This window comes from Dermacentor andersoni, chromosome 8 (genome assembly GCF_023375885.2).
Source record: "Dermacentor andersoni chromosome 8, qqDerAnde1_hic_scaffold, whole genome shotgun sequence".
NCBI lineage: Eukaryota > Metazoa > Arthropoda > Arachnida > Ixodida > Ixodidae > Dermacentor > Dermacentor andersoni.
This window is the reverse complement of record NC_092821.1, coordinates 106,136,083-106,164,072: the sequence shown is the minus strand read 5'-3', so window position 1 is coordinate 106,164,072 and position 27,990 is coordinate 106,136,083. Positions and strand designations below refer to the sequence as shown.

The following is a 27,990-nucleotide window of genomic DNA, read 5'->3' as shown; positions in this document are numbered from 1 at the left end:
CAAATCGCCACAATTGTTCAGTAATAACATGAGATTACATAATTTGTTATCCAATGGTACAATTTATGATAATATAAGCGTGTATTTGTATGAGTGTACATGTATGATTGCGCGTTTGCGATGTTGCTGCTTGGCGCATTCCGGCGAGTTCGTGCACGCCGTTAGCTTGAGAGTTTCCTGCGTTTTCTGTGTTCTTTGTGTGCTTCGCTGTGACATCTTTGGAATATTCCTGCGTGTTGCTCGCTTTTTATGGACTTGTTGCCTCGAAGATCGCCATGATCGCCTCCGACTCAGCGACATCAAGGGTGAGTGAGTGTTTCGAATTCCCATTGTTCGTCCATTGCGACGCGGTGAACGGAAGCGGGGAAATGATTTCAGCGCTTGTGCGTGTCTTCCGCGCGCGTCTTTTCTAGTTTTCATTCCTAGTACTATCCTTCCGTTGCGAGAATGGGTTGTACAGCACTAGATTTGTGGTAGATAACGTGGAGTTTTGTCCTGGTTTAACTTTACACTCCGCTTGTGGTGACGTAAGGCAGCTATGTGGTGCCACCTAAAACAGGGCATGTTGTACGCCATGATTTCTGATACGGTGTTCGAGCACCGATTGAGTTAGCCTTATTAATGAGCGCAAAACAATGCGACGTGAAACCATCCGATCTGTACTGTAATCGAAGATATTTCGTTTGCGCCACGCTAGTACAAGGCGTGTGAGCGAGCTTTCAGCAAAAGGGGGGGGGGGGGGTGCGGTGGGATTGGCGAAAGTGTATTCTGTTGCGCTGTTCCCTTCAGGATCGAGTGACTCCGCGGTGCTTCAAGGCCACTATCTGACACGCCGTGCGGCCGATGTTCGCGCGATCGGAAAACACAGAGGAGGCTGTCGCGCAATAATAATAAAGAATTTCAAGGGTGTACATGCGATACGTGAGATACAATAGGGTTGATGCCACAGAGTGCTGCGAAATCATCGACTTATACGCCTTGCCAACCGCGTGCGTTTTGTTTTCCCCCAGGTCGCGCGCATTCAACTTTATTTTTTGATCTCCGTTCGTCGCCATCGAGTGCTTCGCCCAAACGGCTTCGCGTAGGCGCTCTTTGCATTCACGGAAAGGCAGATTTCATGGCACTCCAGGTCCTACAACATTCAAAATAATGTAATTTCGTGAAATTGCAGCTTTTCGCACTTCAGTAACTGATTTAACAATAGTTTCAAAATCAGTAAAGGAACGAGATGCCTGGCATATCTGCGTTGTCGTCCCACTGTGTTTCGAGGCGGCATGTATACGTTATCGGCAACATAAACATCAATAATTAGCATTGTTTCTTGTGACTATAGAAGTAGCTAGTTATGTCGAAAAGCAATTTTTGCTTTGAATCAGAGCACTATAGAGTGAACAGATTGAAAGGGGAGCGCATCGTTGTGAACTAAATCACCACGCTTTGCCACAAGCTTGGAATAATGCTTTGTCGAAAGAGCAGTTCTGTGAAATTCTTTCTTTGAGAGTAAGCAAAACTTCAGTAGCATCAGGTAGACGGGGAGTAAAAGAATGTAACACTGGTTTTATATGAAGGAGCTGCCTTTAATATGTGGCCATAACAGTTAAGTAGATGCGTGGAAATAATGGTTAAAGTAACTAGAGGAATGTGAAATAAATTTTTTGACAAGCTCACACTGCCATTGGCAAGAGCGGCCACACTTTAGTGTATTCAATGACTAGTCATTTGTATCCGTCCATTTATGTCAGCCTAATGGTCCATGTAGCTCTTTTGATTGTCGCTTTTGCTGCATCGTGGCTTCACGTTTTAATAGTGACATCTTTTTTCAGATTCAAAATGAGCTGGGAGAGGCCCCAGCTGGAACGGTATAAGTGAATTCTTTGGCCATCCATTCTGTAGCGTCACGATGATCAAATACAGTGATACCGTGAAAATGTATTGCAGGAAGCAGAAAAAACAACAACATTGCTGATGCAACTGCAACGCATTTGCTCCAGTGATCAATTGGTGCAGAGTGCCTTCATTAGGAGACACGGTGCCTTTAAGCACTCAGCTTAAAGACTTTGCAACTGCACCGGGACTGGGAGTGAATTTCATTGTCACTTGTGAACATATTAAACGCGGAATGTGCCGTTTTCAGTGTATATGCCTGATATGAGAGGGGCGTTCAGAAACTTAGTGTGGACATTAGTGCACACTAAGTTTCTGAACGCCCCTCTAACTAACTAGAGTGCACATCTTTCTAGTTTTACCAGAACGAAGGTATTATGACCTACATCATACAGCAGTGCACAGCTAGAGGTATCAAACCAGAACAGCAGCACCCTTTGAGAAAGTTGGCTGAAGAACGAGCAGCGATCGGGGCTTTCTGCATTTCAAGGGCCAAATTCCAAAAAGATTGATGCCGAGCTGGACGGTGTGAAGTGCCGGTCACCACATGCTGTAGCCAGCATGGCATTTTTAATCTCCTTGGCATTATGTCTCGTTAAGATACAGAAATTGCATCACTGCTCATAAAGAAATTGGAAATTGGGAGGTTGAGGGGAAGTGGAAGGGCTCCCCTCTGGAGCAGCCAGTGCATGCCCTTTGCTATACTGATAATCCTACCTTAATGAGAACCAGTGATGCATGTTAACCTATTACGCAGCCAAGTGCATTCCTTGTTTTGTATTAAGGGGACACTAATGACACCTTAAATGAATTTAAAATAAAGCATCGTCTTAAATAACTACTTCTGTAACTTTCTTGGTAGTTGTTTGATTATTAGAGAAAATAAAGCTCAAAGTTCAATTTTCTGAGTATCGCCCCAAAATCTTTGTGCTGACACCTCATTGTCACATCATGGATTCCAAGTATTTTTTCAAACTTGGGCTGTATTGGTTCTGTAAAAGTTCCTGACGCTTTTTATTTTGGGTTTTTGGAATACGATGAAGAACATCTTTATTTGTAAAAAAAATTGCTACACCTCAACAGACATCATCAAAATCCATGACGTCACAGCAAGCGGGTGTGGTAACTTCAAGGCAGCACTGCCACCAATCTTTCCTCTTGCTGCTTTTACAGTTTACTCAGCCTCTTGTCACGGTATGAGTGAATCTCTTGAATTGTAGGAAGGTCATGTACAGATACATCTAAAATAATTTTTCTCTTTAGTGCTTTCATGCCGTAGTTGCTTAGGGGTGTTGGCACAGCTCCGCTAAGCACGAGGTCACAGGATCAAACAGCCGCATTTTGATGGAGGTGAAATACAAAACTGCCCAGGTACCTTGCAGCCTGATTTGGTAAAAATTAGTCCAGAGTTCCCCACTAAGGCGTGCCTAAACATCAGATTATCGTTTTGGCACTTAATACGCCAGAATTTAATTAATTTAATTTTGCTTTAGTGCACCTTTAAGCTGTAGAATTCATGATGTTTGCAAAAACTCATGCTCAAAGTATTCTCCATAAAGATTAAATAAAGAGTAGATATAAGTGTCTATTTATATTTTGAATTGTGGTGATACATGATGACTATTAGAACGGTGGTACGAGACAGACAGAATTGTAATACAATGTATGACGGCACGATGATGCACATCGAGGAAATGACTGAGTTTCCCTAGAGGTCCCTGACGTGGACATCAACTGACTGTCCACAAACTTCTGAGTTCACTCCGTGATCTTGTGCAGCCTGTGCTTTGCGAGTCGATTAATTTAATTGAGGTGGTGGTTGGCACATACTGTCCTTGCAGCTTATGTACATTTCATACAGTGGAGTGGAATCTCGCATATTACTTCTGCAGCACAGCAAGCTAACGTGACGTGTAGTGGTAATCTTAGTAATGATCGACAATCATGTCCCTCTTTGAGCTCCTAATGCTGCTTGCCAACACAAGCAGCAGCAGTTGCCCAAGATAGCGGGAAGGAGATTCATTGAAAAGTGGCATATGCCCAGGGTCGCATACCCAGTCACCCAAGCTGTTCCAACGGTTGATTTTGAACTCTTCCCTTAACATAGCAGCCCAATCTCCCCATTAGACCATGGACTACCTATTGACACAATTGGATGGGAAAATAGAGACAAACACCTGAAAATATGAAGTATCCTAAAAATGGTAATCACAATAAATAGTACTAGATGTGCATTAGCGCAAGCTCTTGGGCCAGTTGGTGCGTGATGAACTTGAAAAAGGGGGGTACCAGCAAAACAAAGGACGCGCACACACGTAAAAGGCGTTAGACAGGGATGGACGCTGGTCCGTCCCAACGTCCGTCCGTGTCTAATGCCGTTTCCTTGTGTGCGTGTCATTTGTGTTTCGCTGGTACTCCCCTTTTTCAAGTACTATATGTTTGGATACTTTGGCTTATTATTCTTGTTTGTGCTGGATTGTTTTTCTGAAACATGTGGCGTCCAGACAGCATAAGAAGCTTGTAAGAAGTCAAGTTTAGCAATCTAGATTTGCAACAGGTACTTTTGTAATTTATTTGCAGTAGGGCTGTTGTGTGAATGTGCTTGAAATGCTTAAAACTGTTTTGCTAACATTTACTTAAACATGCAGGTTCACATAGGTTGAAGGAGTGCACATTGAGAAGGTTATCCTGGCACAGTTTACCATGGCCTGCCATGGTAGACCAGGAAAGTTTGCAAGGGCCTTGCTTCACCATGTGTTCACAGAGGAGGAGCTCATGGGCCATTTGGGCTTTGGAAATAACACCAAGGGGCAAAAAAGGCTCTTGACCCCACCAGGGTCAGTGCTGTTATAGGCAAGTACCATATATCCTGTCTGGTTGCATTGTTACATTCACATTTTTTTCTAAAATTATGAACTTGCCATTGGCATAACAAACGACTTTCAAGTAGCCCATGTGTGCAATTGTATGTGACAATAGCCTACTATTTGGATTGACTGTTCGTACGATCTTAAGTGCGTAATGCCGCCATACTCAAATGGTTCTAAAATTTAAAAGCTGCCTTCACTGCTGAAAGTTTTTAGAGGCTCCACCACAAAAAATGAGCTGCATTTGCGCATTAGCAGTGTTGCTTGGCTGTCATTGCAAGGAATAGTTGTCTGTGAAGCACGCTCCAAATCTATTGGCATGGAGGACATGTTTAGTTAGCCTGAAAATGTTATTCTAATACGCGAATTGCGGAGAAGGTATGCTCTAGTGTGGTTACTGCTCAGCTCGAGCAGGAGCATGTTCACCAAATTGCAGAAGTTAAAACAGCTCTCCAGGTTCTGAGATGTGAAACAGTAGTTTCACCAATTTTAACAGACCACATTGAATTAAGGTTGCTCCTATATTGAAGGAGGTCCATGTGATGCCAGACAGCAGCCTTTTAGCAGAGGGAACCTGAGTGGTGTGGCAATTTTCTTTTGGTTGTTTCAATCAAAGAAACAACAGGGACAGAGTTGCAAGCATTGCTGTCAACAGTACTACGTTTAGTGGGCGCTTACTCATTCTAACCACTTAACCTATGACTCGTATTTATTAACGCACACTTTATCACTTTGTATTCTAAGATATGAAAAAAATATTTATGTGTATTCTAAGATATGAAAAAAATATTTATGTGGCTTTTCCCCATATACTTCAATAAATTGAGAATAGGGTCTTGGGGCCTAATGTATAAAGCTTCTTACAGACCATCGGACATGTCCACTACTCCCATTCTGAAATTGTTAGAATAGATTCCTGCTTCCTTACTTCACCTACCTGTTAACAGGGTTATTATGAACCATTGCCAAGTAGATTATGGGCTTAAATTAATCAAAAAGATGAATGGGCTTTTCTGTCACTCTTGTTTAGCCCGTTGAGGATCACATTTTGGGGAGAAATATGCCTCTCTAATTTAGGAGTTATGTATTTTTTGTGGTGTGCAAATAATCAAAACTTTCGAATTGAATAGTGTCCTATTCAATTTAGTCTTTGAATGGTCACTATTTGTAAATGCGAGTATTCTAATATTTCGAAACACCAATAAAACATGAAATTTGAGCCAAAGTACGGTAAATTCTCGCCTCCAATAACATAGTGTAGACATAAAACGTAACAACTTCTAATAGCAGACCAGGCTACGTTACTTCAGTAGCTGTACTTTAGAGGCTGTACAGCAATCATTTATGCTTACTGAAGAGTCCTGTGCATGTGACGAAACTTTCTGCTGCTCCATTTGTGCTTTTAATAAACAGCTTTTCATAACATAACAATGACAGAAACTTGCTAACTTTAATAATACTAGGATGTGAGCCTCATCTTACATTAATTGTGATATCAGCTGTTCATTATTCAGAAACTATCCATTATTTGATTTGCTTCTAGCATTATTCGGTTCAGCCTCAAAAATCACTTTTCGCGCACCCTTAATATTTTTATTGCAGATTTAAGTTCTTCAGAGTGACATTCCGAGAAAATAAACTGGTAAATAATATTTTTAAATAACAATAAAGTGGCAATACCATTTCAGTATTTGCAGTTTTACATGTTTTATTTTTTTATGCAGGATAAAGCAGCATAATTTTTTTGTGTAATGAAACTTACAAAAAACTTGTGGCAACACTCCCAAATTACTGCAATGACAGACACCAAGGAGCTAGGTGAAAAATCAGTTTTGGAGAAACCCAAGGAGCGACAGCACTATAAGAATATTTTCTAGAAGTCTCAGAAGGTTGCAGCACCTCCAGTGGGATGCTAGGCAACACTTTGTTCTGAAAAGGCAAATTTTTTTCAGAACGTTCCATCACAGCCACAGATGTACGGCAGTGAACCCTAAAAGGGTTAAAGAAGTCAGTCCTATCGCATATGGCTCTTAAAAGACGGCATTTCTTCGTCTCTGTCACATTCTGCATGTGTCATGCTAAGCAGCTTGGTGCACTACACGGAATCCTCATTAGAACAGTAATTGAGTCGTCGAGGCAGAAAACATACTTCACTATAAGCAGTGTCTTCTTTAATGTAGAAAGTCTTAAGTCATTGTAAGGCGAGAAGTACATTCCGATTGCATGTGAACTCAGGAAACCTAACATCAAATGAAGCTACACTCAGTTGTAGTGACATGACAGTATCGTATTTGGAGCATGGAAAAGCACAGTGAAGTGCAGCAAATTTTAATTATGAAAGTTACAAGAAATAATTTTAGTTGTCAGTTCAGGTTTATTTATGAACGACATGAATTTGTTTCACCATTTCGTTTCTCAGCAAGCAAAGCTCACATCTTTGACATTGAGGATATTCATAAAGTTATTTTGCTACAGTGTTTTGTTCCTCTTTGCCCTTTCCTGCATTTGACACTTAGTGGAGTCCTGTGCCGCACTGAATAAATTTAAATGGTCATGCTGTAAAGCTGTACCCGTGGAAAGTTGGACTAAAGCAACACAAATACATAAATCAGTTTCGTTATAACGAGGGCAGATTGCATGCCATTCTTTTGCATTTGAAGGTGCTTTTTAAAACTTGTTCTGGCTTCTTGTTTTTGCAGGCTTGGTACCAACATGCCTGGTACCAACATGCCCTATGTAAAGAACTGTGGCCTCGCTTCTCGCATGGGACCAATAACCTCTCAAGAGCCCAAGTTGGACAGCTCAAACCAAAACACAAGTGTTGTGCTTTTGTAACTCTCGACATTTTTATGTTCTGTGTTAGTCTCCTGAAGGGCCCAATTTGGATTTCTCAAATGAGCTTACAAATGTTGTGCCTTTCTATGCCTTCACATTTTTATGTTAATTTTATTTATGTTAATTATGCTAGTCTCCTGAGAGGTCCACATTGGATTGCTCAATCCAGAATACAAGTGCTGTGCTTTGTTATAGTTCACTACATTTTTATGTTAGTTTTTGGTATGGTTCTAGTAAGGAAAGTGTTTCCTTATTAGTATATTTTTTAAGTATCTTAAGCCATTTCATGCCAAACCACCCAATTTTGTCAAGAACTGTTCCATTATGGCAAACCATTTCAAGTTTGCTTGATTTTGAGTAGGTACAATGAGAAAATTTGCTTTCGTACATACACTTGAGTCGTTCTAGGGCAACCAACCAACGTTCTTTTGACCATCACAGATATAGTTGAAGCTCCAAACTCTTGCTCCCCATTTATTTTCCTTCGCAAAAATTTTTTTGAACTTTGGCAAAAATTTATTGTTCTTGCCCAGCTAAGCTAGAAGGCACTGATACACGTTTCTTCTGAAAGGGAAATTGTATGATCCAAATATTCAGATGGTGTTGATGTCAAGAGACTGAAGTGGTGTGAGTGCCAAAATTTGCAAAGTTTGAATTTTCTTCTAACATAGGGAAATACAGAAGGCACAAAATAAATATAAAATCAGACTGGTTGACTTGGGATAGCTGCAAAATATTTCAAGCCTTAGAGGTTCAGATGATCAGCTAAAAAATTGTAAAGTTCAAATTTTTTGCAAGAAGCTTCGTGTTGAAGGTAAAAAAATTAGCTTTGGTGGTTGGCACAAAAGTATATGTCGCCCATCGTTACACAGCCCTACATGTCTGCTATACATGTGACAAGTAACAAAAAGGTATTATTGTTTAAGTGCGATAAATTATTTTTTATAATGTTGATTTGTGGATCACACATACAGCATAAATATAGCATAAATATATGAAGCCATGTCATCTAGTAAGGAAATATTGTTAATATAATTAGCCACAAGAACTATTCAACAAACTGACTGCCTTTTTTATCATTGCGAAGGCAGGTGACGTCTAGCGCTGCAGCTGCAGTCTCAATTCGTATTTTTTTAACATGAACACAAGAAGTGGTTGCCAATGGTGTCTGACCACATCAGACTAAACATGGCACATATGACTTATAGATGAGAATGTTCCGGCTCTAAAACAGTGGTAGCAAACAACACCACAAGAATTTGTTCGTACTCATGTAGGTTTTCAGTCCTAATTATGAAGGTGTTTTCTACTTGCATCGTCATTGGGCTTCAGGGAGCAGGGCACAAAGTGTCCTGCTCCCTCTATGTTGCATTGCACTGCGACATGCCCTTTTAAAGGCTTTGTATAAACAATATCAGTGCTCTTTCTGGATTTACTGTCTACATAATAGCTGATATTTCTTTTTGTAAACTGCACGAACCATATCTTTTAGCACTGCAGGATTCCCTCACGTATTTAATACGTACGAGGTCTGTTAGAAAAGTATTTGACCTTTCTTTACGAACACCTGATGAATATGTAACAAGTGCATTTTCATCAGCCGCCCTTGAACCTTTGTGCGCATGCACGAATTTTTTCCTGCCTGCCAATAGCGTGACTTGCTGGGACGCAGCATTTGAATGAGGTAGTACACAGTGCTCTCGTCGGTTTTTTATTGCAAGGAAAATGGCGGAGTGACTGGAGCAGTGCTACTGCATCAAATTTTGCCAGAAACTGGGCGACAGCCAAGTGGAAACCATTCCGAACATTCAGACTGCTTTTGGTGACTATGCTATGAGCAGCACACAGATTAAGGAGTGGTACAACCAGTTTAAAGACGGCCACGCATCGGTGGAGAGCGAGCCATGCTCCAGTCGGCCATCAACATGCCGAAATGACCAGGTCATTGCCGAAGTGAACCCCGTGGTGATGTGGGACTGTCGTGTGACTATCCAAGAAATTGTGGTAGAGGTGGGCATCAGCACATTTTATCCACATTCCATTATCACTGAAGATTTGGCCATGAAGAGAGTTGCACCGAAATTCGTTCCCAAACTGCTCATGATGGAGCTAAAGCAACTTCGTGTTGAAGTCTCACAGACATGCTGGATTCCACAAACAGTGACCCCAACTTCATGAACACCATAATCACTGGTGACAAGTCTTGGGGGTATGTTTACGACCCGGAAACCAAATCCCAGTCATTACAGTGGAAGCATTACACGTCACTAACCAAAGACCGCTAAGTGCGCATCAACGTTAAAGTGTTGCTGACTGCTTTCTTTGACTTCCGCAGTGTGGTACACCACGGGTACACACCACAGGGTCAAACAATCACTAAAGACTACTACAGGGATGTCCTCCATGGCCTCTGTGATGCTGTGTGGCGCAAGATACCGAAGTTGTCAACAGGAAATTGGCGCATCCATGACGACAATGCTTTTCTCGCACTTGATTCAGACTTTTTTGGCGAATAACCAGACTCCTGTAGTTCGACAGGCTCCTTACTCTCCTGATGTGGCCCCCTGCGACTTCTGGCTGTTTCCCAAAATCAAGAGGCCATTGAAAGAAGCGCGATTTCAGACAAGAGAAGACATTATGGCTGCAACGACAGCTGAGCTAAACTCCGTTCTGAAAGAGGCCTTCTCGGAATGCTTCTAACAATGGCAGCACTGCTGGGAGAAGTGACTGGAGTCCCAAGGAGACTACTTTGAGGGTGATTAGGTTTCCAACGCTCCAGTTATGCCAGTTTTTTTTTCTTCAGCCAAAGGTCAGATACTTTTCTAACAGACCTTGTATTGATAGTTTATGTGCAATGGCTGTATGGTTTACCTGGCCCACACCAAACACAAGCCTCGTTGCGTTAGAGCATGTGGCCCTTGGCAATAAAATGCAGACCCTAACACCGCTTCTCTGTCGTCTGTGTGGAGACAAAGCCAGCTTTGTCGTGTGCATTCCCAGCCGGCAAGCTGTGCGCACATCCGAGAAAAGTCGGTGCTGACAAAATTTCAAAAAAGAATTTCTCGCATTTAAAAATAATGCCTTCTTTAACTTCACACATGCATAGTAGACATGTAGAGCTATCCAATAATGTATCACATATTTTTTGGCCAACTACGAAAGCTGTTTTTTCCTTCAACATGAAGCTTCTTGCAAAAGATTAGAATTTGTTTTTTTTTTACAGGCGATCAGCTGAACCTTCAAAGCTGCACATATTTTTTTGCTATACTATGTCACTTGGACTACCATTCTGTATTTAAGTTCTGTCCTGTGAATTTTTCGTTACGAAAAAAAATCTAACGGATTGCAATTTGACTCATTTTTGCCGGTGCCAAAAGCAATTGAAGTATTCAAATATTTGAAAAATTGGCTATTTTGGCAGTTGCATCACTTCACCGTATTTGCACGCACACCATTTGAAGGCCTCGATCAATACAATGTGCATTTGAAAAAGAATGTTGATTGATGTCCTCTAGCTCAGCTGAGCAGGAAAACTAAACTGTCACCAAAATGCTACAAAATATCTGGCAAAAATTAATAAAAGTGGGCAACGAGTTTTGAACTCTAGTAAACACATGGCAATGTTTCAGCTATATGTGTGGTGTCAAAAAACACTGGTCGATTCGGCATGGAATCGCACACCTGCAAGTGCATCTGCGCCATTGTCAGAGTTCAGTAAAAACTGCATTTTACATAGCTTTGTAAACATGGTTTATTGCTATCTAAAATACATGAGTAAAAATTATTAGGTATAAGTCGGCTTAAATTTAAAATGCAACAAAAAATCTCCGGTCATGGCAATGATGTGCCTTTCATGTTTGCATGAAACCATATCTTTTTCTGAATTCTTTCGTTATTTTTTGTGACAGTGAATAAAATTGAACTCACAAAAGGAGTAACTTTGTTTTATTCCAGCACATCACTAATAGTTTTTTTTTTCATATAAAAATCTGAAGTAGTTAATATGAATAAGTCGCTTGATATGGAATGACCTGCGCAGGAACGTTATCATGGCAGAAAACGCAACTGTATCATGCAACAGCAATGCAGCATAATAAACTGCTCCCATAAGCATCACTTATTGTGATTGCCATATTTCAGAAGTATGTAAGGTTTACTGAAATTGGCACACACTATTCAACCAGCAAATAAGGATTGTACAGTGGTCCTTTTTCAGTTTTACAGATTTTTTTAAAGTTGTCTGTGCCAGGTAGCATAATTTTTCTTCTTGAGCTGGATTATTCAGAGGTGGACATTACTAGCACAAGAAATGGAAACATTAAACTGATTCTCATAAATTTATTAATTCACTTAAACATCACGGCACATATTTCAGTTTGCAAATTGTAGCCAGTGAGGTTGAAAGACATATTCACTTGAAATTAATTTCCAGGGTGTTACCAGTTGCGAGATTTTTTCATAAATGTGAGAGAAATACATGGGCATTCCGGTTACTTTTGTGCTTCAATGCATAACAGTGCGTTTTGTTAACAAAGAAGTGCTACAGCAGTGCATTTCTACAGCCAGTTTGATGGCATGTGTCTCGTTACTGGTGTCATTCTGGAAGTTCGTTCTTAGTGCATACACCTTGTAAAATTACCGTCTACAATTCGTAAAAACTTTATTAGGAACTGAGTTTTTCTTAATCAGCTGACTATGGTGTCTTGATTTCTCATGCAAGTAATGTTTGGCACTCTGTATCTAGAATTGTGTTAGCTGCAACAGTCCGTGTTTAATAAATTCCATGAAACTTAAAGATAACCACCCTGCATATCAGGTCTCATTTGAGTGCGGTGGGCTCAAGCAAATCGTGCCATGGTAATAGTACCACTGGCTCCCTAATAGAGAAAGCAAGTACCTTTTTGAGTGTTCTTATTGACAGTCATGTCGGTCTGCTTCTACATTTATTTATTTAGGTATTTATTTTTTTAAATTTATTTCTTTTGGGAAATGTGTTTTACTTGAAGGCCACACATACTACACCTTCAGTATTCAATTTCGTTATGGTGTCAAGCTGCAGGAAGTTTGTACTGTGCAATAGTTTTTAAGTTTCTGATGTTCTCAAACTACAAATGGTTGTACATTTACACAGATGTTTGGTTACAAATAAACAGTTCACCTAGAAAAATGGTTTTTGTCTGCATCAGTTCAGCACTCTTAGTTTTGTGGAGGACCATTCACTCTGACAATTGAAAAAAGTGGCATAATAGTACTGCTAGCAGTTTTGCAATACGTCTTATTACAGCCAATCTAGGAGCATGTTTTGAGCCCAGGGTGACAGAGGCCTGCGATACAAAACGGCTGTATTTAAATTTTATCCCTATCCTCTCACAGCAAACATACCAACGTGACATCAAAGGTAATTATATGCAACATAGCTCAGCAGTATCTTAAGGTAAGTGCAGGTTTAAACTGCTAAATACCCAGTGGGGCATAAAGGGATTTCAACATAATTTGTGTTGATGTTCAACAGATCTGCAACAATTCTTCCATGGGCTTTCAATATTGACGAACAACACATTTCAACAATACGTCAATGGGCTTTCAATTTTGAGACTGAACACATCTTCAACAATGCTTCAATGGGCTTTCAACATTGACAAACAACACATTTCAACAATACCTCAATGGGCTTTCAATTTTGAGCTTCAACAATGCTTCAATGGGCTTTCAACATTGACAAACAACACATTTCAACAATACGTCAATTGGGTTTCAACATTGACAAACAACACATCTTCAACAATGCTTCAATGGGCTTTCAGCATTGAAGTACACCATAGTTTCAACGATATGCCAATGATCTTTCAAATTGAGAGGCCACAATGATGTTTCTGGTGAATGTCGCGGGCCAATTATCAACACTTGTCAACAATTTCCTCAATGATGTTTCAACAATTCCTCGATGATCTTTCAAGGTCATTTGTTGACGTTGAACAATGATACGTCAATAACCTTTCAACAATTTTTTTTGTAAGGGCACTCAACGCCACCTAGACTTTCCTCTGGGTAACGTGGGCATGCCGCGCGCTCAGCGCGCTCCTTCCTACTTTCCCCGACGCGCCATTCTCTTCTCCTCCTCCAGGCGCCTTCCTCCTCCGCCGCTCCCTTCCCTCGGGGCATCGAACATACATTAGCCGATTTCACTGGCGGGTCATGTACGCTTGCGCGTAAAATCCGCACTGGTACATCTACCGGAAGGAACAAGCGGGTACTGCACGTAACCGTGGTATTTCAAAAACAGCAGGCACGCGCGAAATGACACCTGTGTACGAAATATGAGTACGAGAGAATTAGCGCTCCTTATCACACAGTTCGCTTAATAAAGAAAACGTGACAGCCTTGGTTAAAAAAAAATCTACCTGCTGTCAGTAGATATCGGCTTTCAAAAGGAACAAGTATCATCCTGACATCAACATCGGCTACAACAGGGAGAAAACAATTCTGTGCTCCCAAGTATATAAACTAAAGCTCTCTAAGTAAGCCTTCGCCCCTAACGAAGGCTTCACCACTGCCTGATGCTTGCAAGTACGTATCATTATGTCGCTCCTGCGTTCGAACCTGACATCTGGGTGCGAAGTACAAATGCGCCGTGTTAATTTTTTTTTTTCAGCGGATCTGCGATTTCACGTTTGCAGCCAATTAGGTGAAGTGTGAACGCATGCGAAAACAGAGCTGCATGTTCAAAGCAGCCTTGTCTGACTGCCGCTAATCGTTAATCAATTTAGCTGTCCGAATTCGTGGTTTACAAATGACGTTATGATTCACTGAAATGGCCAATTATTCAGAAAGGTTACGTTGCGAGGGGAAGCACCTCGACTCAATTACGTCACGCATTCTCTGTTTATGTGCGTAACGTTGGAACAAAGTGAAGGTGTTTATTTAACATCCGCGCACTGTTCGCTTCATGTTTCACTTCTTTGTTGACTGGTCGCTTGGATATGGCGAATGACTGGAGCTCGAACAATAGGCTTAATTAGTCGATCAGATAAGCGGGTTATGTAATCAGCGCTGAGTGCTCTGCGCTAAACACCAATAAAAAAACGAACAGAAAATGGAGACCCAGAAATATCTCGAACCTGAATACAAAGTGAAGAAGCCATTTGTTAGAGTTCTGAATAATTTTGATTTTCGGTTGATGATTTGTCAAAGCACTAATTATGTTGTAATGTAGAACTTAGGCATTTTCGAAATAGTTTGTTTTTCAGGCTGACCGTTCTTGTAGCGTGGCGAACGCATTTCCTAGCGAGGATCACAGAATTGGTATTCCGCAAGTACCAAGTTACTTAGTTGATTTTGGTTGGTTATTTAGTTAGTTAACTTATTCAAATTCAATGACACGAAACCAATTAAAACTGTCCTGCGCCCTCCAAGTTCTCGGTTGTTATAGTGCGCAATAAAATATGCTCAAACTAAATGAAATCCAGGTTAATTTCCTTTGAGAAGAGGTGCCAGGACAAAGAAGCCGCAATGGTTTGGCTAGGTTAGTGAATTCATAGTTGTTCTTTTTGATGCAGTTGGCATACATCCCTGCAATCATCCGGACAAGGCATGCGCTAATAGTAACTAAATCATGAAGTATTCAATGCAAAAGAAAAATACGAAAGCCAGAAGCCACATCGGGGTAAGCAGACTATTGTGCATAGAGCAGGACAAACCGCAGCGCAAGCCGCAGCTTGCCGTCGATGCCGGGCGGACAGTTCAGATCCTTCTCGCGAAAACGACGCAAAGAGCTTTCGCCGCGAAGACGCGGTAGTGCGTGGTGGCGAAAATAGAGCTCCTTTGGAGGCGCTCCTCCAGCCTACGCTGTGACTGCTGCGTGCACCATGCAGACTTATGACTTTGTTGTTGTTGTTGTTGTTGTTGTTGTTGTAACAAAAACCATATTAGCAAGGTCCGTTGTTGGAAGAGTTGGAACTTACTCAGTGGGTGGCAATAAGAACAAACATTGACGAGGGCGAGGAAGAACCAATCCTTGTGTTCGTCACTCCAAGCCTCCCCCTCCGGGTCTGAAAAAAAGATATGTTCACTATCACACATGGCGCAAATCCATTGGCTAGAAGAAAGAGTGTATTGCACTGGACGCGAATACAATGGCATAACAGTATAGAAATGACAACAACAATTACAAAGAAACCCTCAGATCATCAGTACAACGATGACGTTCATGTATTGTTTAACGGCATTCCCGCGTATAGGAATAGGCAAAAGCACAACAAAAAAAGCGTAGCAATTCGAGGGGAATAGCCCATGATGCCGATGAGTTTATTAACACTACATAAAGCATGCGACGTGGTTCCGCCAACAAAATATTCAACTACAATCTTTCAAAAGTGTTTGGTTGTAAGATGCCTGAACCTGCGATCGGAAGAAACACGCTTTTTTTTTCATATGAGTTCCACAATGTTGCCGATAAACAAGGATATGTCCTCAGCTACATCCCTGCAGAGTTTACTTTTTTCACTCAAACTCACTGGTGGCAATCCTCATACCTTCACATTTCCAAAGTTTTTATCACTTCTAGCATTGTGTTTCCCTGAGTCGTGATACTTACAATTCTGTAGGAATAGTATTTTAAGACGTACTTTTCGTTTTCATTGAGTCTACTCAGGACAGGTGACCACCAGATCAAAACAGATATGAAGTAACGAAAGACATTCAACTTTATCAAAATACACAACTCATGCATCTGTTCGTTAGTTTGCCTTTTTGTTTTGTTTGTTGTTTTTTTTGCTTGCTGCGAAGCTGTATATAGCAACCTTCCATCCGTCTACGTCGTCTACGTCTACGTTGGCCGTCTATAGGCTGTTTCACATGGCGCGATTTTCGCTCAGCGACCCAGCGAATTCCGTCGCTCAGCGACCGCCGCGACGCCATGGGCTCTCCGCGACTGGATTCCAACAAGTTGGTCGCGCCGTCGCTCAGTCGCAGCGATCGGCGCGATGTGGGAGGGGCAATGTGTGACTAGACAAAGCGCCGTCAAAATAGCTTTCCCGTTTTACCGCGCGTTGGTAGCTCTGTGGAGCAATGTCGAGCGCCAGTTTTAGTTATGCTTTAATAGGGCGTGCCCACCAGCGACTGCGGCTTGGAAGCTTCATAAACATTTTTTTTTCTTCCGCTTACACAATTCGTTTAAAAGTAGAAGCTGCACGATATCCAGGTCGGGAGCAGACGCCGCCGCAACATAAGGCACGTGCCAACTTGATCGCCACCGTCGTCAACCTCTTCGTCGCTGCAAATGGTGCCAGCTGCTTATACATGCACATTCAATAGTAGCTTGTTCTTCTGCAAAAGCAAATGCTCATCCAGGAAAAAAGTTGTGGCTTCCATAGTAACAACGAAACCAGAGTGTACTAAACGGAACCACCCCAACCACGCCCCACAAGCCGCACGCTCATACTTGTGGTCTGTGCAGCGCCTCACTCGCCGTATCTGCAAGCGGTCGTAAATATGTAACGCTTTTAAACGTTAAAACATTGTGCACCTATTCTATTATCGAATAATAATAGGAAAATTCGAATATTTGACTAGTTTCCATGTCGTTTTTATTTAACGATGCAGGCGTGGATACTTCGTGAGCAGGAGGCAACCTTGCGCATCGCTGCGACGGAAATCGCGCTGCCGCAAACGCATGCGAAAGCTGTGAGCGGAAATCGCTCTGCGACGTGCGCGGTAGAACGATTTTTTTCGCCCCAATCGCGCCATGTGAAACAACCTTATGTCCGCCCGTCTACGCGTCGCGTCGACACCAAAAAGATGTTCGTCTCCAGGTTCTCGCGAATGCTGTATAGCTTTCGATACAATGTAGGTATGTTGAGAAAAAGGAAATCATACTGAAATTGTCTGATAAGACGACTCTATCATTGCGCTCAGTTTCATTTACTTGTCATAATTAGTTAGTTCACAGTGAAGTTGTTAGCGTTACAGAATTACCGTCTGCTGTAAATGCAGGGCCGTCTACGGAAGGAGTATGGTTACAGAAAACGGCTGTGACACTTGTTTTATCGAAAAAATTCCGAAACAAATTAAACTGCATATAGCCCCTAAGACGAATTTAACATTACGCCGAGTTTTATCTACTTTTCGTAATCACGTAGTTCACAGTGAAGCTGTAAATATTGTGGAATTCCCGTCTGCCATGCGGCAGCATTTCCACACGTCACTACTTCATAAAAATTTGAGAATAAATCACGCCACAGTGAAAATATGTACTTGTGTTGCATGTCTTTCAATACTAGTAATATTAATAATAATAGTAATTCTATATATATATATGCATCGACTGAGGCAACCCACACCACAGCTTCGCTGTTCGTCCTTCTTCACAGAGTGGAAGGGCTGAGGAATCGTTTTTTTTTTTTTTTTTACTTATCCCAAGTGTCGTCACATGACCTTCAGCCGAACATTACGTCCTTGCGAGACCTCTTACGCGCTTAAAGTGCTGAAGCCACCGTGCCAGTAACTAACGTGACAAAGCTGCGCGAGCGCTTCGTCAGCCCGCTCCCACGCAGGCTGCATTAAGACAGCAGAAAGACGACGCCTGCACGAAAGTCTGTCCACAGGATATATACATTTCCGTCTCACACTCTATACGCGGCAACGGAGACAAGGCGGCGGCTGTTGCTGGAGGCAGGAGTTGCAAGAAAAACTCTCTCTCTCTTCCCGCACCCGTCTCTCGAGAAATTAGATAAGTACAGTCTTCTAAACCATAAAGAAGATGAAAAAAAAAAACTATCCTGTTACGTAACACGTGCATAGCGCTACACGACATTGCTTAGACCAGCACCCCTTCCCACTCAGCTTTTTCTTTTCCACATTGGCCTCCTTTCTTTAAAAAAAAGCAAGGAAACTGGTAAAACTACAGAGAAAGACGGTCCAGAAGTGCACGAATACCTCGACAACATTCTTGCTGCTCGGGTGAGCTAAACCCCGCTGTTTTCGACGTAGTCTTCTCACGAGAACCGAATCGCCCAAGTAGAGGAAATAAAAAACACAAATCCAGGAAAAGAAAAGGTGCGGAGGATCTGTTTACGAGTACCCGACTCCCCCTCTACCCCCCCTCGCCCCCTTAACCGGTGCACTCACCGGACAAAATGGCTTCTCGCTCCGAGACCATAATGAGCAGGTTAAGCGGTGTGGACACAGAACGTGAGCTTGATGTGGGGAAGCAAGCCACTCGGCGGATACGCACCAAGCACAGCGCAGAACAGGGACAGCCGAGGGGGACGGGAAGAAAAATATAAGCAAGAGGAGCAGAGTATAGAGAAAAAAAATATTGGGTAATGTAGAAGGCGGAACGAAAAGGAGTCGCCTGTTTGCACTGTTCTCCCCTATATACGGAAAAATGTGGAGTGGCAGGAGTAGGCTCGGATAAAAAGGAGGGGGGGAAGGGAGGGGGGGACAGAGATGGTTGAGAGAGAGAGCTTTGAACCACGTTACTGGATACGTGTTTGCCCGGAACAGGCAAAGCGAGTGACGGCTGACGCCGCACATCAAAAAGTCAATGACAAAACCAAAGTACATCAGAAAGCAAAGAACAAAAAAATGAAGACGCAATATGCACGTAAAAAATAAAGGAGGTTCAGGACCCGGAAATAAAATGACAAATAATAAACAGCAGGAGGTTTGAGATTGAAGATGGAAGTTCGCGATTCAAAATAAGGGATAAAAGAAAGAAGGCCTTGAGAAGTAAATGGCGCGGGAAGTATCAGTTACAAGAGAGGGAACAAGCCCGAGAGAATATCACAGCACGAAGATAAGAAACCGTCAGCTAAAAGCAAGCAGGCTGCCGAAGGAGTAGATGAGAGGGCGAGCCGAGGCTCAATGCTGTCTTCACACCACTTCCCCCCTCCTTCTCAGTCATTGTGGCAGCTTTTCTTTTTTTTTATGCTCGCTGTTGGGCTGTGTGAATCCAGTGCGGGACGCCACGACAGGGGAACGGTAATCGTGTCAATATGGCGGAGGCTTGTACCCCTGCGGTGTTGTTGACGCAAACGTCCATCGACCTGTCCTTCTATGAATATCTCATGATGTGGGACGTGCGAGCAGACGTAACACAAACGCGAGCAGAAGTAACAAAAACGTGAGCAGAAGTAATACAAACGCGAGCAGAAGTAACACAAACGCGAGCAGAAGTAACACAAGCGCGAGGAGAAGTAACACAAACGCGAGCACAAGTAATACAAACGCGAGCAGAAGTAACACAAATGCGAGCAGAAGTAACACAAGCGCACGCACACGCAAACAAACAAACAAGGGAGCGTCGCCTCTGTCCGGATAGCAAGCAGCCATTGGGTCCTCGGTGTACTCCGGCGGGCACATCGACAATCTCCCCAAAAGCTCGTGCGCAACAGATTTTCACTGTCAACGTAGCACAATTCTTTTCTTCGTTTATTTCTTGCCCCAGCACGCGCGCACACACGTAAGCAGTTGGTTGAAAATTTTCAACGCTGCGCTACCTGCGTGAGCGCAGTAGCCGACGCGAGAGAGCGTGTTTTAAAATTTTATACCTGGAGGCTATAGCTGTACTCGTGGAAATTGCTTTTTCCATGATTGAAGAATGTCAGAGCAAAATATGTCGACTGTCACGCAGACTGAACTCAAACTTTCTTCTTTTTAAGATGTGAAGCGTTTCGTTTTCTTTTCTTTTTTTCGGATTCGTATAGCTCAGCCGCCTAAGATTTATGCTCGTAACCAGAAGGGCTCGATTTTTATCGAGTGTATCGTAGCCGTCGGTATACTCCACAGATCGCGCTTCAAAAGATCTATCGCTCGGCAGGCCGTCTTCCTTTATTCGCAAACATGTCTCGCGTATGCTTATCAAAGAAGAAAAAGGAAAAATGGGCTCATGTCGTTCTTGTACCACGAATGCATTCTCAAAAGCAAATGAACGTAGACATCCAAAGGATTTTGACCAAAGCGCTAACGTTCCTGTTGTATACAGCTATTTCTTTGCAAGCAATGTAGTAAGCATATACTGAGTTCTTCCTAAAACGTGTGCCGGGCACTCCAAAGCTATGAATTTCTTTTTTTTTTTTACTGACTCACTGTGGAAAAAAATGCACTTGCGAACTTGCTTGGTGGCTGCAAGCTTTTGTGAAATGGAACTTCGTACTGGCGCGGGGGTTCTGCGAGCGATTTTTGCTTTGTTGTTGTTCTCTAAAAGTCACTGTTAAGAGGAAGCTTTAGCCCGAGGCCAATTCCTTATGCACTATTAAATGCATGTGAAATGTAATAATACTTACAACACCGCCAAACCAATTTGAAGTGGTGTGCGTAATTGTACCACTTGCATGCTGCACAACTCCCACTCCTGCAATATCCCTAGCAATAAACAGCTTCACTGTAGAAAAAAAACTATATTGCATTTAAGAAGAAAGCTGAATTCTACAAACACTCACAAGTAATCTTCTTTAGAAAGAGCGTAAAATTTGTAAGCCCGAAAAACATGCCTCAGCCGGTTCAGTTTGTAGGATCGTTGCTTCATAGCTTATTCTCCAGTCAAAGAGCTGTAAACCTGATACTCGAGCATTTTGTAATTTTGCTATTTCCAAAAATCTTTCAAAAGAAGGTTGAGGGTCTATATGAAAACGTCTGCTTGATACAGTCGACAGACTGTAACATTTTTATTTTAACAGCAAACATTTTCATCAAAATCGGTGCAGTGGTTACCTAGCAGGAAATGTTTCTTTGTTCCCATGTTTTTACAGGTACGATCCCCTGAGGTAAAAATTTATCTTCGATATAGCGGCCGTGGTTACTCTCTGACAATGGCATAGTCTTCCTGAGCAGCAGGTTTTGGGTTTTCCTTTACCGACCACGAATTCTGCGTTGCGATGGGGCCGAAACGCAAAAACGCTCTTGTAGCTATAGATTAATCCGCAGGTTAAGTTAATCTAAATCGATTCTATATTCTGAGTTAATCCGTAGCGTAGCCATCACGTGACGGCGTCTCCGATAACTTGTGAGTTGCTTTACATTTCCTTACAAAGCTCGTGAACTACATTCAACTACACTTCAACAGAAAGTCGATTGAATGCAAGAAAAACTCAGAAGGAACGCTATGGGGCTTCGGTAACGACATCTGCAGGTGTAAAACTGCATTGTTTCATGTTTAGCTTCCATAATGGCGTCCGCGGCATATTTTTTTTGTTGGGCTTCTTTGACTGGAAGACGATGTCGCCTGACATTTAAAAAGGACACTCTAGTCCCCATAGTATTTGATACGTGTCCGTAATGTCCAACCCGTGACGATGTAGTCGTCGTTTAGCAAAACTAACGGCAGCTTTAGATCGAAGCTTTTAAAGCGAAGCCTTATCTACGGTAGCAAACATGAGCAACGTAAGCAAACAATTCACTCAGCTAAAGTACATGACTTTTTCCCTATACAGACGTTCGCTTTGGACCACACAAGCACCGCTGACTGTGTATTATTGTGCGACGTACGAACTGTCTACGCGACTGGACATCTGCTATCGTATCAAGCGAGAGTCGAAACAAACGTTGATTTGCTTATTGAGGCACAAGCGAGTGTTTTTAAGCGACAGCAAAACTTCGAACACCATTAATGGGAACTCCAGTAGACGATTACTCATTATGGACGTCTGAGAATAACGAAATTATTTTTATTCGGAAATCTCTGCGCCGATTTTGGCGTTCTCTGAACGGCTTTTCTTTTTATGTGCTTAGGTCATTTCGCTTAACTCAGCTCATTTTTAACGTGTTCACGCTGTAGCCGGGACAACTTGTTTCAATTCATTCGTATTTTCGAAAAGATGCTACGTGCTATATGTGTACGCAAGACAACGCGAGTTGACTCGCCTCCTCTCCCCCCCCCCCCCCCTCTTGCATCGTGTGTGACGGCTAACTGTCCCAAGTGCTACACTGTGCGCCTTTGAAAAAAATCCTACATGACATTCGATTGCATTTCAACAGAAACTCAATCTCGTCGATTTCTTTTTAGCGTGTTTTATTTTCCTTGTTTATCTGTTGTAGCGAGTGTATTTGGGGCCAGGCAATTGTCCTTCCCATACATCTACATTAAAAAAAAAAAAAAAAAAAAACGGATTGCAGAGATGCATGAAATTGTTTTTCCTTTTCTTTTTCTGTTCGATTGTATATCAGTCCGCCGCGTGAGCTAATCTCAGATACTTCTCATCCTTGGCTGATCGCGCTGGAGCAAAGAAAAAAAAAAGAACGTCAGAATAAAGAACGCCGACAGATTCGCTCCTGTAAACAGAGCATTTGTTTTCCCTCCGAGATATTTCGTGTCGCTAAGACGTGGAAGGGCGGAACAGCCGCGGCCGGAACAGTGCACTCCAACAAATTGGCATTTTCGATCCATATTTTCGTTCACCACTTAGAGAACGCCTTCGCCTGTGTCTTCCGGTGCCATGAGTTGAGCGCATTCGTTGTTTACGATACTGCCGTAAGGATTTTCCACTAGAAGAGTATATATAAACATGTTTTATTAAGCGCGCGAGAGCGTTAGCAGGAGCGGACGCACGAAAAGAAACGGCGGACGTGGAGAAGACCGTGTATAAACAGGAGCGTGGCCGATTTTTGGTAACCTTCTACGCTGCTGCTGTAGTTTTTCTTCTTAAGGATGACGATTTTTGTTGTTGATGATGATGTTGATGTTGTTGATCTTGTTGTAGTTATTGTTGTTGATGACAATGATGATGATGATTTTAACATTGTGGGCTTATGTTGCTGATGTTGATGTAGTTGTTGAGGTTGATGTTTTGTTGTTGTTGTTGTTGATGATGATGATGATTATGATGATTATGATGATGATGATGCCGTCGTCGTCGTCGTCTAATAGAATGCACCAAATTGAAAGTTTGGCCTATTCGAAATTTCCGAATGCTCTACTCTGAAAAAGAACAAAAAAGAGAAAGCAAAGAAGGTAACCGAATCAAGCTGCGCCTTTAAAAAACAACAAAGGAACGAGTGTACAAAGTTTTGCTTCAAAAGCGCAATGTTTCTCGGCGCATAATATCCATGCGCGATGGGCAATATCACGAAACTCGCAGTGTACATTATACGCACTTGAAATCAATGCGGACAACGGCGGCAACGCAATAAGCAGAGCTCAGGACGCAGTTTCGCGCGTTGCCGTTCTTTTCCGTGCCGCCTTTGACTACGACGTGCGTTCATTCTAACTTTCTCAATTTCTCATATTACAATACGCATGCGTCAACGTGCACGTCGCATAAAACTGCCCGGCAAAACAGCGTGCGAAATGTGGCTCCGCTATGATAAGTACTTCTGTCGCCCTATCAAAATCTATTTCGGTGGTTTTACGTTCCATGTGATCACAATGGGGCACTCCTGATTAATTGGGACCATCTGGTGCTCTTTAGCGCACACTTCAATTGAAAATATACAATTCGTTTTCTCCATTTCGACCCTATCGAAATACGGCTGCCACGGCCGGGATCGAACCTGCGACCTCGAGTTAAGCAGCATAACGCCACAGCCACCAGGCTACTGCGGCAGGTCATCTCACTATTATAACCCGGTCACACAAGGCTCCTCACTCCACTCTCCTCTCGCTTAACTGCGCTAACTCGCCATCACGCTTGTGCTCTACGGAATACGTATTAGTAGGTTAGGGTCAACTATGGTGCTACTGGAGAAGTTTTGAGGCAGCATGCTTCAAGTTTCTACGTTTCGCTCATCGGCAATAAATCCGCATTGAGAATGTAATGATAATAACAGTAATAAAAAAAAGTCGCACTTTCAGCCGCAACGCGAAGCATCGATTGCGATAACAAATTAGTGGACGGCTATACCAAGTAAGAATGGTAGTTTTATCGGTTATATCAACTTGGAAACATAGGCATACTAACTAAATTTACAGGCATGGTGTGACGCGCGCACACGTACAAGCAAACATGAACGCATCTCACTCGATGACCGCGGAAACTCGCTGCCCAAAACGCTGGAGTGAGGAAGCGATGCAGCAGCAGCGAGCGAATTCACCTTCGCGCAGCTTCTCGCATCGACGTGAACTAAGCCACGACAACAGAGCGCACGGCAGACTCTGTCCACGTGGCAGATGGCTTTGAAGATACAGCAATCCGGAGAAGAACGCCCGCCCTCCCCTCATACCATCACCCCGGAACTTTGAGTGCGACGGAAGACGGCGCGCATCCTCCGCGCTTTCCTCCATTGTGTGCGCGAGATTGAGCAGCTATCGCCGGCTCACCCTCGTACGCTTTAACTCGCACATACAGCGTACGGCGTGCGGAGACAATCTTATCGCCCTTGGTATTTATACGGAGTCTCACGGCGACGCCGACGGCAGAAGTGCGCCTGGACTGTCCATATAATTGCTATCGCAATAAAAGCTTTATTAACTAACACTTCGTATACGTATACTTCCAAAAGAGAAGGTGAAAGAAAGATACAGAATGCGCGACGGTGAACGCGAGCGCATTAGCAGATTTGACTGCAGCGAACCCAAGAGTGAGTGCGTTGACCATTCGTTGTTGAGTTAATTAACAAACACAAACGCACACACGCATCTCCGTGCGCCATCTGTTTCATCGTACACGTATATCTCATTACCAAATCGCTCCATTAAGTGGCTGCACCAGGTCACGCCCACCGTTCCTTAATCTTGCGAGAAAGCCCTCGTCATTAGCAGTCCACGCGCAGCGTCATCAACGCAGCCGCTGCTCCTCTCTCCCTCTCCCTTCCTCCTTCTCCTCTCTCACTCTACCTTCTTTCTTTCTTATCTTGTTCTAAACGAGAAGTTCCGCGCAGTGAGTGCGTCGGCTTTCGCGAGGCTGGAGGCACCAGGCCTTTCCACGCGGACACCATTAACGGCCATTGCCAGCACGGAGGGTTAATTCATTGGCACGCGGTGCCAGCAGCCGCCGGCGCCGCGCTTGTACGACTCGCTATAGTTGCCAGACGATATGCCGTTGGGCGTTGCAGCCCCATCCTCCCCTCCCCCACAACCCACCCCCAACACACACGCACTCCCTCGTGCAAAACGGTGTCTCTACTTCGGCATGCGTAAGACGACGAGGCGACTGGAGTTGTCAGCGCGGGTATCCTTAAATGCTAATTATTCTTTGGCTCATACCAGGCGCTTTCCAATAGGTCAGTAGGAATATTCCAACGTTGCGTCATTTGAGCCTTCTTCAGCAGAGAAGCTGGTGGTGGGATTGAACATCGGCTCCCAAATGACATATTGTGCTTGTTGCGAACGTTAGCAATCCATAAGATATGGACAAACTAATAACGAAAGTTCCTAATGAACTTATTTTTATTTCAATTATGAGGTTTTACGTGCCAAACTACTTTCTGATTATGAGGCACGTCGTAGTGGAGGACTGCGGAAATTTCGGCCACCTCGGGTTCTTTAACGTGCACCTAAATCTAAGTACACGGGTGTTTTCGCGTTCCGCCCCCATTAAAATGCGGTCGCCGTGTCCGGGATTCGATCCTGCGACCTCGTGCTCAGCAGCCCAACACCAAAGCCACTGAGCGACCATGGTGGGTCGTAATGAACTTTAGTAAATAGCTCACCAGTTGGAGATAAACACGTACGCCGTAACATCCAACGCCACAAAAGTCAAGTTGAAAAAAAAAGAAAATCTCGCTTGATCTACATTACTATGCCGTTCATAATCGCATAAACTCTTACAAAACATAGCGCCCCCCCCCCCCCCCCCCCCCCCCAATGTCACATTACTTCTTCCAACCTTTCTTTAGCCTTCTTTTAAACACAAGTGGCTGCTCTGCATGGAAGTGAACTGAAAGGTTTGACTTCACTTATCGTCATTTTTCATTCCGAGAATCCAACGTTGCGGAGAAGCCAGTGGTGTAAGGTACTTGTCCCCAAAATTTCCATGTCTGCAATCATTACATCAACCATTTTGTTTTCTACGGTAAATGATGAAGCCGTGGAAAAATAGGCCACCTAAGAGCCGGCTATTACGACCGTCAAAAGTAAAACTGTATCGACTAATCGATGCATAACAAAAATGCAAAAAAAGTAACAACAAATATAGCGGAGTGTCAGAGCATCACTTAACTACGGCAAAGCCCTGCTATACAAATACAGCACGCTGGATCGTCAGCGACGAGCAATGTAAACTCTCAGCAATCACTCTGACCGCAGAGACTATTGTATACACAGCACGCTTCCTTCCCTCCCCGCTTCCGCAGCTGTCGCACCTCCGAAAAATATAGAGCGAGGTGCAGATTAAAAGAAGTCTGGGTGACCTTCTAAGCCGTGTTTGGTGACTTCATTTCTATATAGGATAATGGTGCGCGTTACGCAAAGGAAACTGGGCAGACTTGCGCAACCGCGGATCGATAAGGCTGCAGTCACTGGCGGCCGCCTCTTGCGACGAAGTCGACAACGCCGCCGGTCACTCAGCTCAGCTTCTTCACCTACGCTGACAGTAATCCGAGCCAATAAGTAATCAATGTGGCGTAAAATAGGCAAAACAAAGCGATCCTGGTCACACGGTGTAAAAGCAATATTGTTTCTTGGGTTCAGAATTTTATTTCAGTAGTTCGAAACTGTAGAATTGCAACGTGTGACATACAGGAGGAGGTGCCGTAGTCATTGACTGTATTGGGACCTTCTGGCTGAAATGTATAAGCCCGTTATAAATAATATGGTAGGAATGAGGCTTAAACGCTGATCGGAAAATGAAATACAAATATCAAAACAAGCACACATACACAAAAAAAAATTTGGCTAGGCCTACGCACTTATTAGGAGTTCTGAACGCAAAAGCATTATTGTCCTTCGAGTTTTGCGCTGCGTGTAAGATTTTCGAGCTTTGCGGCGGTGTATGTTATCGAGTTTTGCGATCAAAGAGATGCGAGCATTTTTTTTATTTTTTTTTACAGTTTCTACGTAAGCACGTTGCCGAGAAATCAAGGGCACTTATTTTCACGCAATGCGTTCGCTAATGTCTATGACAGAGTCAAGCTGACGATGCCTTCTTCCCTGGCCACGGTGTCTTCATTCCCATTCAGTTGGTCCGCTGCCTACCTCTTCGCTCGTTTCGATACCTTCTCCCGCTCGCTTACTTCGTCTGCGGTGTACAGGCGTGGATGGCCACGTTTCGCTACTGAGAGGTTGCAGTCGCCGTAGATGTTTCAGACTCCATAGTAGCACGTGCGGCCCGAGCCAGCAAGAAGCAGCAGCAGCCGTCGGTGCCAACGCAGAACGCCACCAACGTATCGCACGGCGAGAGACCGAGGAAGCAGCAGCGGCAACCTAGGCAGCTAAGCCCAGTGGGGAAGGGCGGAGAGGCACGTCACGGCGATGCCCTCTCCCCTCAAGAAACACCTGACGCGCTATCTCTACAGTGGGTGTTCCCTTTCGCCC

At 43.3% G+C, this 27,990-nt stretch overlaps 1 protein-coding gene and 1 long non-coding RNA gene across 2 annotated transcripts in view; one reads left to right on the top strand and one right to left on the bottom strand.

Annotated features, from left to right (window-relative positions):
- Nmdar2 (NMDA receptor 2) overlaps window positions 1-27,990 on the bottom strand; it is a 245,527-nt gene that overhangs the window by 168,740 nt on the left and 48,797 nt on the right. Inside the window, exon 2 of the mRNA XM_050177057.3 lies at window positions 15,548-15,634. The gene's annotated coding sequence lies outside the window, so the exon portion shown is untranslated. The remainder of the gene's footprint in view (window positions 1-15,547; window positions 15,635-27,990) is intronic.
- On the top strand, window positions 17-4,733 carry LOC126529240 (uncharacterized). Its single transcript, XR_007599194.2, has 3 exons — window positions 17-305; window positions 1,824-1,859; window positions 4,533-4,733. It is a non-coding gene; the product is annotated as an uncharacterized lncRNA (long non-coding RNA).